This window comes from Bactrocera latifrons, unplaced genomic scaffold, assembly GCF_001853355.1.
Source record: "Bactrocera latifrons isolate USDA-ARS-PBARC rearing strain unplaced genomic scaffold, ASM185335v1 scaffold_59, whole genome shotgun sequence".
NCBI lineage: Eukaryota > Metazoa > Arthropoda > Insecta > Diptera > Tephritidae > Bactrocera > Bactrocera latifrons.
In genome coordinates this window covers 134,219-146,834 of record NW_017537256.1, presented here as the reverse complement: position 1 = coordinate 146,834, position 12,616 = coordinate 134,219, and the positions used below count along the sequence as shown (strand labels likewise).

At 33.6% G+C, this 12,616-nt stretch overlaps 1 long non-coding RNA gene across 2 annotated transcripts in view; it reads right to left on the bottom strand.

The window, feature by feature from the left end:
• Positions 1 to 7,135: 7,135 nt before the first annotated feature.
• The window catches only part of LOC108974768, a 12,186-nt gene continuing 6,705 nt past the window's right edge, over positions 7,136 to 12,616 (bottom strand). For both annotated transcript variants that reach the window (XR_001993825.1, XR_001993826.1), the window contains 2 exons: positions 7,930 to 8,001; positions 7,136 to 7,602 (listed from right to left, as the gene is read on the bottom strand). This is a non-coding gene — a long non-coding RNA (uncharacterized LOC108974768). The remainder of the gene's footprint in view (positions 7,603 to 7,929; positions 8,002 to 12,616) is intronic.

The window sequence follows — 12,616 nt, the reverse complement described above, 5'->3', positions numbered from 1 at the left end:
ATAACCTAAAATCGATTTAACAATTTTTGGTTTTTTTGAAATTAATAATAAACTTTTAGGTTAAAAGTTAAAATTTTATGAAGTTTCTAAAGTAATATTAATAATGAAATAATATAATTCTGAAATAATAAATTATGTGTTAAAATTCATTAGTATTAAGCAGTGTGACAAAAATTTGATGAAAACTAACCTTCCCGGCCAATGGTAGTTTAGACGAATGGAGTTGTTAAGGCAGAGTTCAGTGGACCGGAAATCGCACTAGTGCTCTATTGGATAATCGATTGTGCTCTAGGGATAATCGGATATCTGATATAATAATACGGTTATGATAACACAAATGGAAGCAGGTGAATTAGGAAAAAATATATTTTCACAACTCAATTTTTATATGAAAGATATTCTAAGAAATATCAATCGTTATTATATACCCACCGATGCGAAAAACTTAATAATAAAGTACAATTAATTCATAAAGTTGTCACAAAAAAAGGCGTGAAGGCATCTCTACTATAACTTTTACCAGGAGGCACCCCACCATAACTGGAATTATCCACAACACACTCGAGAACTATTTTAGCTGCGTTGGTAAAGTTATATTTACACCTATCGCTGCTTTGTCAGAACAATTTCTCACTCATTTAGCGTTGATACAAAGCGAATCATGCTTGGAAAGGAAGATATGGGAGGTTAAAATTAGAGCTCTTGGTATTCGACTAACCGGATTAACTGGTCTACTTCTGCTGCGAACAATCGCAATGTTATGATTTTTCGAATAGTATTAATCAGTTAATATTCATACGAACGGTTACAAACCGCCTATTCGGATAACCGGTCTTCAGGTTATTCAAAATATTTTAAGAATCTAATTTTAAACCATAAACTTTTTAGAAAATTTCAAATGGAAACCTAATACATATGTGAGTTTGCACTGTTATTGCAAAAAATTATATTATTGGATAATAGGCGGAGAGCATCACGGTTAGAAGCGACGTATGACTCCCTGGAAGGCAGTATAAGCTTATTGCAATTCAATAAGTCAGCAGAAAGAAAAGCCAAATAAAACAGCAAGATCATCTGGTGTATGAGTAATCTGATAATTTTAGTATATCCACAATGTTTCCAGCTTCAAGGCAAAAGAATGTTGGGATGATAGTACATAGCCCAATATATATATGTAAGTTCAGGATTTTCAGCAATCGTGGATACCATAAATTCTATGTATATATCTATCGTAGCAGAGATTACCAGAATTTCCACAGAACGGCTTAGAGCTAAACAAAGTACATTTGTGCTATTATTTCGATTAGTGCATAATGAATATTGGGATAACTTGAGCACGTCGGCACAAATTTTTTATGCAGCATCTGTGAGCCCACCATTGAGTATTTTTGTATTTTCAAGACAAATAAAAGATTTTTATCACTTCCACCACACTCTTTTATTAATATTTTTTGAAATGTAAATATATATAATTTTCTAAAAAACTGTAAAAAACTTTTTCTAACAGTATCCATATACATCGTTTTTTTTTTTTTTTTTTTTGAGGCGAAGTTAAATAAATTTGAAAAATCGGTTGATTGAGAAATATGCATGTTTTTATGGTGGTCCGAACTAACTGATCCCGACAAATGATGAATAGAATATCAAAAAAATACATTAAATTTTATTCGGTTATCCCAAAAACTGACGAATAAATTTGTATGATCCTTAAACAATTTCGTCTTACAAATCGCAAGAAGTTTCTGAACCAAAGTATCTTAGGAAAAGTTGTTGAGAAGTATCCCTAGAACCATTCCGGCATACCCGCTCTAATACACACCTCCAAATAAGAATATCAATTACACCGCCAAATCACCAAAAAACTTCCTGCTTATGCAAGTTCTAGCCAATACAATTTTAAGCACCACGGGCAGACTTTAATTACATACCAAGCAATTTGCTTGTGCAACAAGCCATAACCAGCATTTAGTAAAGACTTGATTTTTGCTCACTGATGTTACATTGCCACACGCTCAGACCACTGAAAACCTGCAGAGTCCAAAAATTACATAATACAAAGAATTTCGATTTTTTCACGTTTTTTGCTTTTATTACGGCATTGCCGGACAACGGAAAAGACAACAAACCGGTTGACAGCGGAATTGGCCAAGTGACCGACGCATTGCAGAATCGCTTGCGAATATGCGAACTGCATTTGTGTGCGCAGTAAAATACAGTACTCGCTCGCTGATTATGTAAGTTGTAAACTTGTACATTTTATTTGTTTGTGTGTGCATTTTTACATTCAATTACATTCACAAGCTGCGCGCGCACTCTTGCCGAGACCTCCATCGGTTATTGGTTGACTAAACCGCAGCGTTTACGAGTCGGCAATGTTTTGTTTCACTGCCGGTTTCGCATTGACTGCAAACACTGCAAACACTGTTACAATGCCCGTTGGAAATTGCGTAATCTGCAGCGCTGATTTTATGCCCCTACACACACGTACACAAGCACACTGGGTTACAATGCCATGTGCGCACAGTTGTAAGTAAATAAATGTTTCGTTTTGGCTGCTTTTGAGGTTCCTACATCAAAGCGTGGAAATTGTGAATGGGGTTAGTTGCAATCTCTGTGGATCTGTTGCGAATTTATAAATCATAAAGTCATACGTCATTGGGGTCGCCATGTTTACAGCGTTGCAAGCACGTGCATGTATGTATGTAGATATATGTGTGTGTCTGCACACAGGTATCTGCATAGCAAAAAGCCTTAACTTTATAGTTAGTTGCAAAGTGCAAATAAAATGTTTTTCTTTAATTAGGTACTTTATGGCCACCTTCAAGTTATATTATTTCATATAATTTTAATTTTTATTCATTTCTTTGCAATATTTGGAAATTTTAACTACAATGTATATCTGCATAAATTTTAATATTATTTATATTATATTTTAAAGATATGAGGCTCAAACATAAGGGGCATCTGCATTTTTCTCAGGTTTATAAATCTTCTTCTTTATTGGCGTAGACACCTCTTAAGCGTTTATAGCCGAGTTTACAACACCAGTCGTTCTTCCTTTTTGCTGTTTGACGCTGTTTGAGTGGATGTCTTCCTCTTCCTCTGCTCCCTCAGCGCGTACTGCGTCTAATACTTGCAGAGCTGGAGTGTTTTATCCATATGAACGAGATGACTTTAATTCGCTGAAATATGTCGTACACCCCATCGTTCCATCGGATGCGATATTCGTCGTGGTCAATGCGCAAAGGACCTTTAATTTACCGCAGAACCTTTCTCTCGAAAACTCGTAAGATCATCAGATGTTGTGATCGTCCATACCTCTGCACCATACATATAATGAGTGACTTATATTGTTTGGTTTTTGTTCGTCGAGAGAGGACTTTACTTCTCAATTGACTACTAAGTCCGAAGTAGCACCTGTTCGCAAGAATTATTTTGTGTTGGATTTCGAGGCTGTCATTGTTGATTGTTGTTGGTATTAATGCTGGCTTCAAGATAGACGATATTATCTTTGACTGTCAACAGTGACTCCAGTTGTAGACTCTTATAGAAGATTGTGCTTAATCGAGGAGCTCTGCCGCTGGATTTAAGAAGTCACACTAAAGGGAGTCGCCTTGTCTGAAACCTCGTTTGATGCATCTTTTGGTATTGCTCAACGTTAGTTCACAGAGACGTATTAGTTTTGCAGGGATAATAAATTCAGACATTGATCTTCTTTTCACGGGTCTTTTCCAAGACTTGGCGATTCTCGCTCTTTGTGGATTGAGTAGAGCACGCTTATATTCCAATCGACGGGCATGCTTTCGTCCGACCATATTTCACAAAGAAGCTGATGCATGCTCCTCTTAATTCTTTGCTGCCGTATTTGAATAACACGGCCGGAAATCCATCGGCCTCCACCGCTTTGTTGTTCCTCAGACGGGTAATTGCTATTCGAAATTCTTCATGGTCGGGCAGTGGAACGTTCGCTTCATCGTCATCGATTGTCGAATCGGGTTCACCATCTCCTGGTGATTGGCTTTACTTCATTTGATCCTGTAAAAAGTTCTATTAAAAATATGTATTATTTTGCTCGAGAAAGCTTATGCAACCCTTTACGATGGATTATATATCGATGAATCAAGTTGTCAAATTTTATAAACTAATTGATTTTCGATTCCACATAATTCCTATGAGTGGCCAAACGAGCAGGAGTCAAGGAATTTCCGCCGTAGTCTCCCCAAAGTGGAAAGCCAAAAGAAATTATGAGAAGATTTTACTTACATATTTTTCAGCAAATTCGCCACTAGAAATATAGCAAGCTTTTAGTCTTACAGTATAGGTACCAATCAGATACCACTTAGAACGACTTTCAACTACTATAGAGAGGCGACACTTTCAGAGCACCTACAATCATGCTAGGTGAAGAAGATCTTCCCTAATATCTACTGTTAGTCCACCAGCGCGCACTGAGCTCACAACAGAACCAGCTCTCCAACAATAACGGGATTCTCATTAGCCGGCATTACCATAACAATGAAACGATAGTTTCATTAGAAAGATAATATCTTGTTTCTAGCGTGTATCGAGAGAGATTTAAGCAGCTATTCTGAAACGACAGTCTATGAAGAGTTCACGTCAAAAGCCTGACCCATCAAAGTTTCCCCAAAGCCACGAACTATCGAAAAAATAACTTCAAATTTACCAAATCTTGTGTCATAAAAGTACGCAGCTTCAATGAGTATTTTAGCAACCTTGGTAACAGTGAGTACTTAAGTATATAATTATAATATATACATTTTTATCTTTTTTCAACGTCTTTACCTTCGTACACATATGCTTACAAATCGTAGATATGCACATACGGTACACACCTATTTTTGCTTCAATGTTGTCAAGCTTAATTAAGCACTGAAGTTCAACTTCTGTTACGGTTTAAGAGACTTAATGTCAAGTGTTTCATTCTTCCTCACTGTATGCCTTGCTGCCTTTAAATGACGTAAGTATTTTCTCGCTTGGATGAATATCAACTGTTTAATCAAATGTGGCCTTCTCTTAAGGTAATTGTGCATTATATGATGTGATGTGGCTAAAATGCATATGGTGGTGGTATATTTGTATGTATGTATTTTTCAATGCTGCACGTATCATCTAGTGTTGCATGCGGTTTTCATGGACTGTCTAAGCTAATGGCTGTGAATTTTTGGCGATCTTTCAGAAATATATACATACATACATACATACTAATGAATATAAACTAATTTTGGTAATTCAAAAATTAAGTCTAATTAATTAATTTATTTATATTAAAACTAATTTGTAGATTTGTATTTCAAAAATACGTATTAACTGTTTAGTCCTAAAAAATATTAAATATTATACCCTGAACAGGGCATGTTAAGTTTCAGACGAATTTTGCAGAAAAAAAACGGCTAGCGAAGTCGATATATTCATTTCCGTAAGCTGATTATTTATCAGAATCGCCTGAGCGAGTTTTTGTTTGGAAACCTTTTTTACATGGTAGATTTTTTCACATAAGTTGGCACATTTTAAATTTATTATAATTTAAATTCTGTCGACATACAAATGTATTTATTTTCCGGATACTCCAAAAATAAATTTTCGTTCCGTCGAGTATCACTTCAAAAAACGTTTGTGAAACAATTGGAAAGTTTATTGTAGTAAACCTATACCTTTCATGAACGGACTGACATATGAAACCACCTGGCGTAGTTTACGTCGAGATCTTAAATTGAAAGCCTTGTGCAAGAACTGAAACCACTCGACATTCCCAAGCGGCATCCCTTCATTCTATAGGCTCTTGAAAAGTTCCAAGAAAATCCGACGTTTTCGAGCCAATTTTTGTTCAGCGGTGCGGCCTATTTCTAGAACAATTCGTATGTAAACAAGAAAATTGGCACATTTGGGACGAAGAGCAATCTGAAGAAATTCAAGAGCTGTCATTCCATTCAGAAATCGCAAACGGTTTGGTGTGGTTTGTGGGCCGTTGGAAACATTCGTTCGTATTTCTTCAAAATTGATGCCGGTGAGAACGTAACCGTCAATAGCGACCGTTGTCGCGTGCCTGAAATTGAAACTCGTAATCTCAGCGACATTTGGTTACAGCAAAATAACGCCGCTTCCCACATATCGCATCAAGCAATGGAGGACACCCCAGTGAGCAGATAATTTCAAGTTTCGGGCGGGTCCATTGGCCGCCAAGATCGTGTAATATTACACCGTTAGACTTTCTCCTGTGGGGATATGTAAAGTTTAAAGTCTATGCGGACAATACCGCTTCGATTCAAGCCTTAGGATAAAACATCACGTGTATCATTCGCCAATTACTAGTCGAAATGCTCAAACGAGTCATCGAAAATCGGACTCAATAGATGGACCAACTTAAAATAATCTTAACAAAAGAATGCCAAAGACTGTTCGTTCGAATGATAATAAATATTCTCCATTAAATTTGAAGTGTCTGGATTTTTTCTTCAAAAAGTTATGGACTTCGAAATAAATCACTCTTTATTAGACGTGTTATTTGTTTTTTTTTTACTAAAATAACCCTTTCGGCTCAAATTAGAAAATAAGAATTAATTATAATATTAAATAAAAAAATATTTTTAGGCCGGTATAAGAGTAATTTAAGGGGTTACTTGGGTTTACGGGTGTCAAAACTCCATTTTTGTATTGTCTGATTAAATTCTATAACACCTCTAGAACTTGGACGAAGATTTGTTTTTGATTGCAATTATTAAAAAAAAAAAATACCGCGAAATTTGCTTCATTTTTTTTTTTGCAAAACTGACTGCCAAAATCCAAATAGCAGTTTTCCTCTTCGTCCAAGTTGTAAATTTAGGTTTTAACTAAAACACGTATTTTTCACTTTAGATGATACTGTAAGGAGTTATCCTGCCAACGCGGGCGCATCTTTTTTTCGAGGGATCACCCCAAATGGCCGAGTTTCAAATATTTTTTTCCAAAAATTTTAGAATTTCATTGTTAATAGTATATGTTTGTAACAATAAAAAATTCTATTAAAATATTTCATTTGTTATATGAATAAAATTGTTAAAAAAGACTGTTTTTATCCGAGTCAACCCATGTAACCCCTTAATAAGAAAACATTTCTTAATAAAATAAAACAAATATATGCCTTTTTGTGATGTTTTTCTGTAGTTTATTTTTTTATTTTTACATTAAGATCTTATAATTCTTTAACGTTCCATAAATACCCATTTTTTTGTTTATATTCCTGCCAGCTGCTGTTTGATAAATATTTCATAATATTATAAATTCGCTACAACTATGGCTTATATCAAATACCCTTATACAACTAAGAAGAAAAATATGTGCTAAACATGCGCCAAACATTGCTGTTGTTGCTCACTAGTAAGCTTTTTTTGCTTTTTTTTTTTTGGTTTTAAGTGGTTTTTTACATTATTTTCCTTTATTTTTAAATAAACGCAATTTTCTTTGAGTTAATGAGATGGACAACTGCTGCACAAATAGTTTATTTTTATTGATGAACTGATGGAGCTGATAGTTGTTATTGTTTACGAGGCACAAACTGCGAGCCCTTCAACTAATCCCAGCGCGCAAAGCTGATGTGTTGATACGCTGTAAAAATATATTTAATATTTAGAAAAATGCTTGACAAGTTGTTTAACGAAAACTATAAACAATTGCAGAAAATACACAATACAAATAATAAAATTGATTAGTTGCGAAAATCCGAAGACACACAATTAATGGCGTGGCCAATAATAACAATTGATATATTCATTTTGTTGCATTTACACAATTCTAAATATGTATATACATTCATATATGTGTGAGTGTGTTAGTTTATATGCAATAGTTTCACACTTGTGTGTAATTTCGCAAATAATTTTAACAAAAATATTTTAAAATTTCTTAATGAACTGTTTGCGTACGGAAACTCACCGAAAATCCTTTGGCTTGGTAGCAGGCCGCTGCTTCGTTGGTATGCGCATATTTGTCGAGCGTTGACGTCATCTAAAAGCGAATAATTCAAAATTATTATATGTATTTGTTTTGTAATAACAACAATGCATTTTGCAATAATAAATACAACAAAACTAAAATAAAATAGAAAAACAAAATAAAATCGGTAAAATGAAAAATTTTTGAAAAAAAAAGAAATTAATTCGTGAAATTAGAAAATTCCTAGCTGTTTGTAAATACATTTTTGCATTATGATGATTTTCATATTGGCTATTAATTTTACAGCGCTAATATGTACATATGGCATATACCATATAGCAAACATATGTTTGTATCAACACTGCGTTACAAAACCGCTGGAAATATTTCTTTGTCTTGACAGCGCGCCAAATAATGTTTTGCGCTTTGTTAATTTAAGAACTAATTTCAAATTTTGTTTCAATTAAATATTTTTAATTATATCGCCGGCGCTTCAAATTGTATTTTGTAGGAATTAATGACCTAAATAAAGCTATTGCCAAAATCCATTAGGCCACTTGTAATGGAAAACATATGGAATTCGTTCGAAATACAAAATATACACTTGTAGGTTTGTTCAGGCACAATTATTTATATGTACATATGTATAAATGTGTGTATGTATGTTTGTATATATTATATAGGTATGGCAAGTATTAGAGGCTTTTGTGGTCAAGTGCATGGCATATCGGCTTTTAATGAGATTCGATGCGTTAGAAATCAAAAATTGTAGATTTTGCTTTGTATAAAAGAAAATGATTCTTCAAGTGAATTAAAAATTTTTTTTTTCCTATTTCTCAAAGCGTTTTAAGTACAAAAGCGCTAAAACTAAATTTTCTCAGTAAAAACTTTAATAAATATACTACTTAGAAGCAACCTTTGACATTTGAAAAACTGAAGCATATTATCTGAAGCCCCGCTTTTGTATCTATAATAATTTTTAAATCATTTTAGGGCTAACATGGGTTAACGGGTTTCAAAAAATCTAATTTTTTCATTGTCTTATTAAATTCTACAACAGCTCTAGACTTAATATTCTATTTGTTTGCTGAGGCTAGCCAGACTAAAAGCTCCGTCTTTAAACGCGTTTTTCTCAAAACTTTGTTTTTGAAGTCGGTTGGAGAACTACTCAACCCATCTTCATGAAAGTTTACATAGGTGTATCTCAAAAACCTTCTTCTTAATTTGAAAAAGAAAAATCAATAAAATTTGATTTTTTTTTTTTTTGTAAAAATGTCTGCCAAAAATAAAATTTTCAGTTTTTTTTCCTTCGTCCAAAGTTTAAGTTAAGGGTTTAACTAAAACACGTATTTTTTCACTTTAGGTGATCTGCGATTTCACTTTAGATTTAATAAAATATTTCATTTTTTATATGAGAAAAAAATTTTTGAAAAAAGGCTGTCTTTGATACGAGGAAACCTATGTAACCCCTTAAAAGCATGAATCACGTCATGGTCATTAGGAAAATTTCTCTTTTCATAAAAACATTTTGTTATACCCATCTACAGATTTAGATAAAAAAAACAACCCAACATTCTTATATTCAAGAAACAATCACATATTTTAGGCAGAATTCAAGAAATAATCACATTTAAAAAAATGGTATAAGGCTAGAGAGTATCACCATATTATGAAGCCGGAACCATATTTCTCATCTTAAAACGCTTATATTTTTCAACCGCTGATTTCATTGAGCTAAGCTCCTACTCTTTTTTGCCACATTTACCTGAAAATTTTATAAAACCACCTAAGTTGACTTAGCATTTTCAATACTTCTAGCAATAAGTTGAATAATTCTTACTAAAATTGTAAAAAAAATCAATTAACTATGGAAATCGGCCGCTTGAGGCACCAAATATCCAAAAAAAATCGACTAAACTATTTTATTTGTGTCTAAAAGTTAAAACAAAAGCAGTCGAAGAAACTCCCGCTGAAGTATTTTAGTCAAAAATAGATTTCATATGAATATATGAAGGCTAAGTACTAGCAAAGATAATATTCCAGCGTCTCATCATCATCTGAGCATGCTCTGCATTTCGCCGAATCCACTTTTCCCATTTCCTTTAAGATGGGATCTTAAGCGTAGGTGGCCTGCGATGACCCCATACAATGTTACTAAGCTCACTTTAGTCTAAAAGTAGCAGCTTTTGGTCTATCCACGATCAACACTACCCCAAAGTAACTATGAGTAGCCTTGGAAGACCTGAGCTGTTCATGTAGCAGTGCACCAGATGCCTAGTTGACTAGCTGAACGATTTTGTTGAACAATATTTTAGTATTTTTTTGCAATAGCACTGTAAACTAAATGTCAAGCAATGTTGTATGTAAAATATGAAAAGTTAAGTGTACATAAAAGAGTACATTAAATGGCTATAAAAATTTAGCAACTTGCTATTAAACAGTGATTTTACGAACCACTTTGTCTGTCAAAGTTTTAGTCGGTGTTGTTTACAAAATATGTATATGACACAAATAGAATGTGACAGTTAATCGTTGGTAAATTTATTGCTGTCATTTTCTTGCACAGTTCGCTCAGAGTGCTTAACGAAATTTATTTATTGGAAACTACAGCTTTTATAAGTTTTTTTTACAAAAGCCGCGGCTTGCTTGCTCATGTCTCTGCTGTAATTTTTCTATATTTCCTGACAGCTAAAGTTAGTTGCAAATTCTGAGAAAGTAAGAACATTGCCTCTCTGGTCGACGCCACTTTAGCCATTCTTTGCAAAAGACAGTTACTTAGCTGTTGGTGTTGTTTTTACTGTCTTGACTTTGCAATGAAATTGTTGAGACTTTCAAATTGCACAGCAGTTTTTGCAGCTCAATTATTTTTCGCAACAACAAAGCTTTGAAATGTTTACCATTCGGTTTCGGCTTAACCTTAATCTTTCACCATTTGGCGTCTGCTGGATTTGTATAATTTTCAAATTTTATATCAAAAAGCGCACAAAAATTGCATACAAAAGCGTAGAGAACACTTTTTAGATATATTACGCTGCCAAATTCTATATTTTTAGCTTACGAACTAGATATATAAAGAAAAAAAATATTTTCTTTTAATCTATGCCACGAAATACTTTGTTTTTCTGCTAAAATTTCGACTTCTCTGCAACCTTTTAGTGTCGGTTTTTTAAATATAAAGAAACGCTAAATATACGAACAAGTGACATATGGGATATTATAGCAAACATGCTAACAATAAAAAAACACTGACAAAACGCCGACTAAAATTAACGAAAGAAAAAAAATCCCAAAAAAAGAATATTTGAGTAAAAAATTTAAAGAAAAGCAAATTTTGTATATGACTTTGAATGTTTTTCTTGAAAAATAAAATAAAATAAATAAAATACGTTGAATGCTAAATTCTTCAAACGCAACAAACATTCTACGAGGAAAATTTCCAACGAAAATGCGAAAAGCCGACAATGGACCAATCCAAGCGGAGCAAGACACTTTACTACGTGACTAAAAAGTATGATTTATATATACATACATACAAATAAGTATCGGCAATAAATAACGAAAAGTATAATATATACATTTTTATGTATTTATATATACAAGTATATATGTATATCTATACATATATCAGCTGCTATTGCACACGTATCACTCAAAAAGTTGACAAATTTCGTATCGAAAACGTTTCGAAATGCTGTTGAAAGCATTTTGGCAACCGGACGGAACCAACACCGCACGCTTGCACGGTTCCAAATTTTGCAAATACATATATACATACATACTCGTACATACACCCAATCTTTGCATGGATATTTCGAAAGTAAAAAACGCCTCATTAAATTTGATGATTTTTTGAAGCGACTGAAAAACAGCGCATTAACAAATATATGCAAAATCATGAAAATTTCGAAAACTTGGCAAACTTCCTGCGTATATTTGAATTATTAATAAAAAAAAAAGGTTTCAATTTCGTTTTGATTTCGAGTGCATATCGAAATTATATAATTTCGCTATTTTTAGCAGAGTAATCGCAAACAACTTTGTGAATTTGTTTACAGCTGCTATCCCTCACCAGATGAAGTCGCGTAATGGTGCAAGCGAAATGTCTTTAATCACACCAAATGTTTGTTGGTTTCAGAAGCTTGTAAGCTTTCAGTAACTTGTTGTAGGGAAACTATAGTTTTGAGCATCTACAGCTTTAGCTGGTTATCTCTCTTTCTCATATTTATAATAGACCCTTAACAACTCTATAATTGTTTGTTTTAGTGTTGCTAATTGTGGTATCGGCTGTCCTGTAAACTGATCGGCTTTCATCAGGACAACGCCAGACCACACACATCTATAATGACTCGCCAAAAACTGGGAGATCTTGGCTGGGAATTTTTGATGCATCCACCATGTAGCCCTGACCTTGCACCATCGGACTACCATTTGTTTCGGTCACTGCAAAACTCCCTTATTGGAGTAAAGTTGGCTACAAGAGAATCCTCTAAAAATTAATTGTCGCAATTTTTCGCCGAGAAACTAGAAAAGGTTTACACTGACTCCAACTTAAAAAAAAAAAAAAAAAATTTTGGAATAAACTTGGAGTATTTGAAATCTTTTCAAAATTTCCATGTACATTTCTAGCAATTTAATACTTTTGATAACTATTGGAATCTGTTACAAAGTCGAGACTGTGTTTTGATAA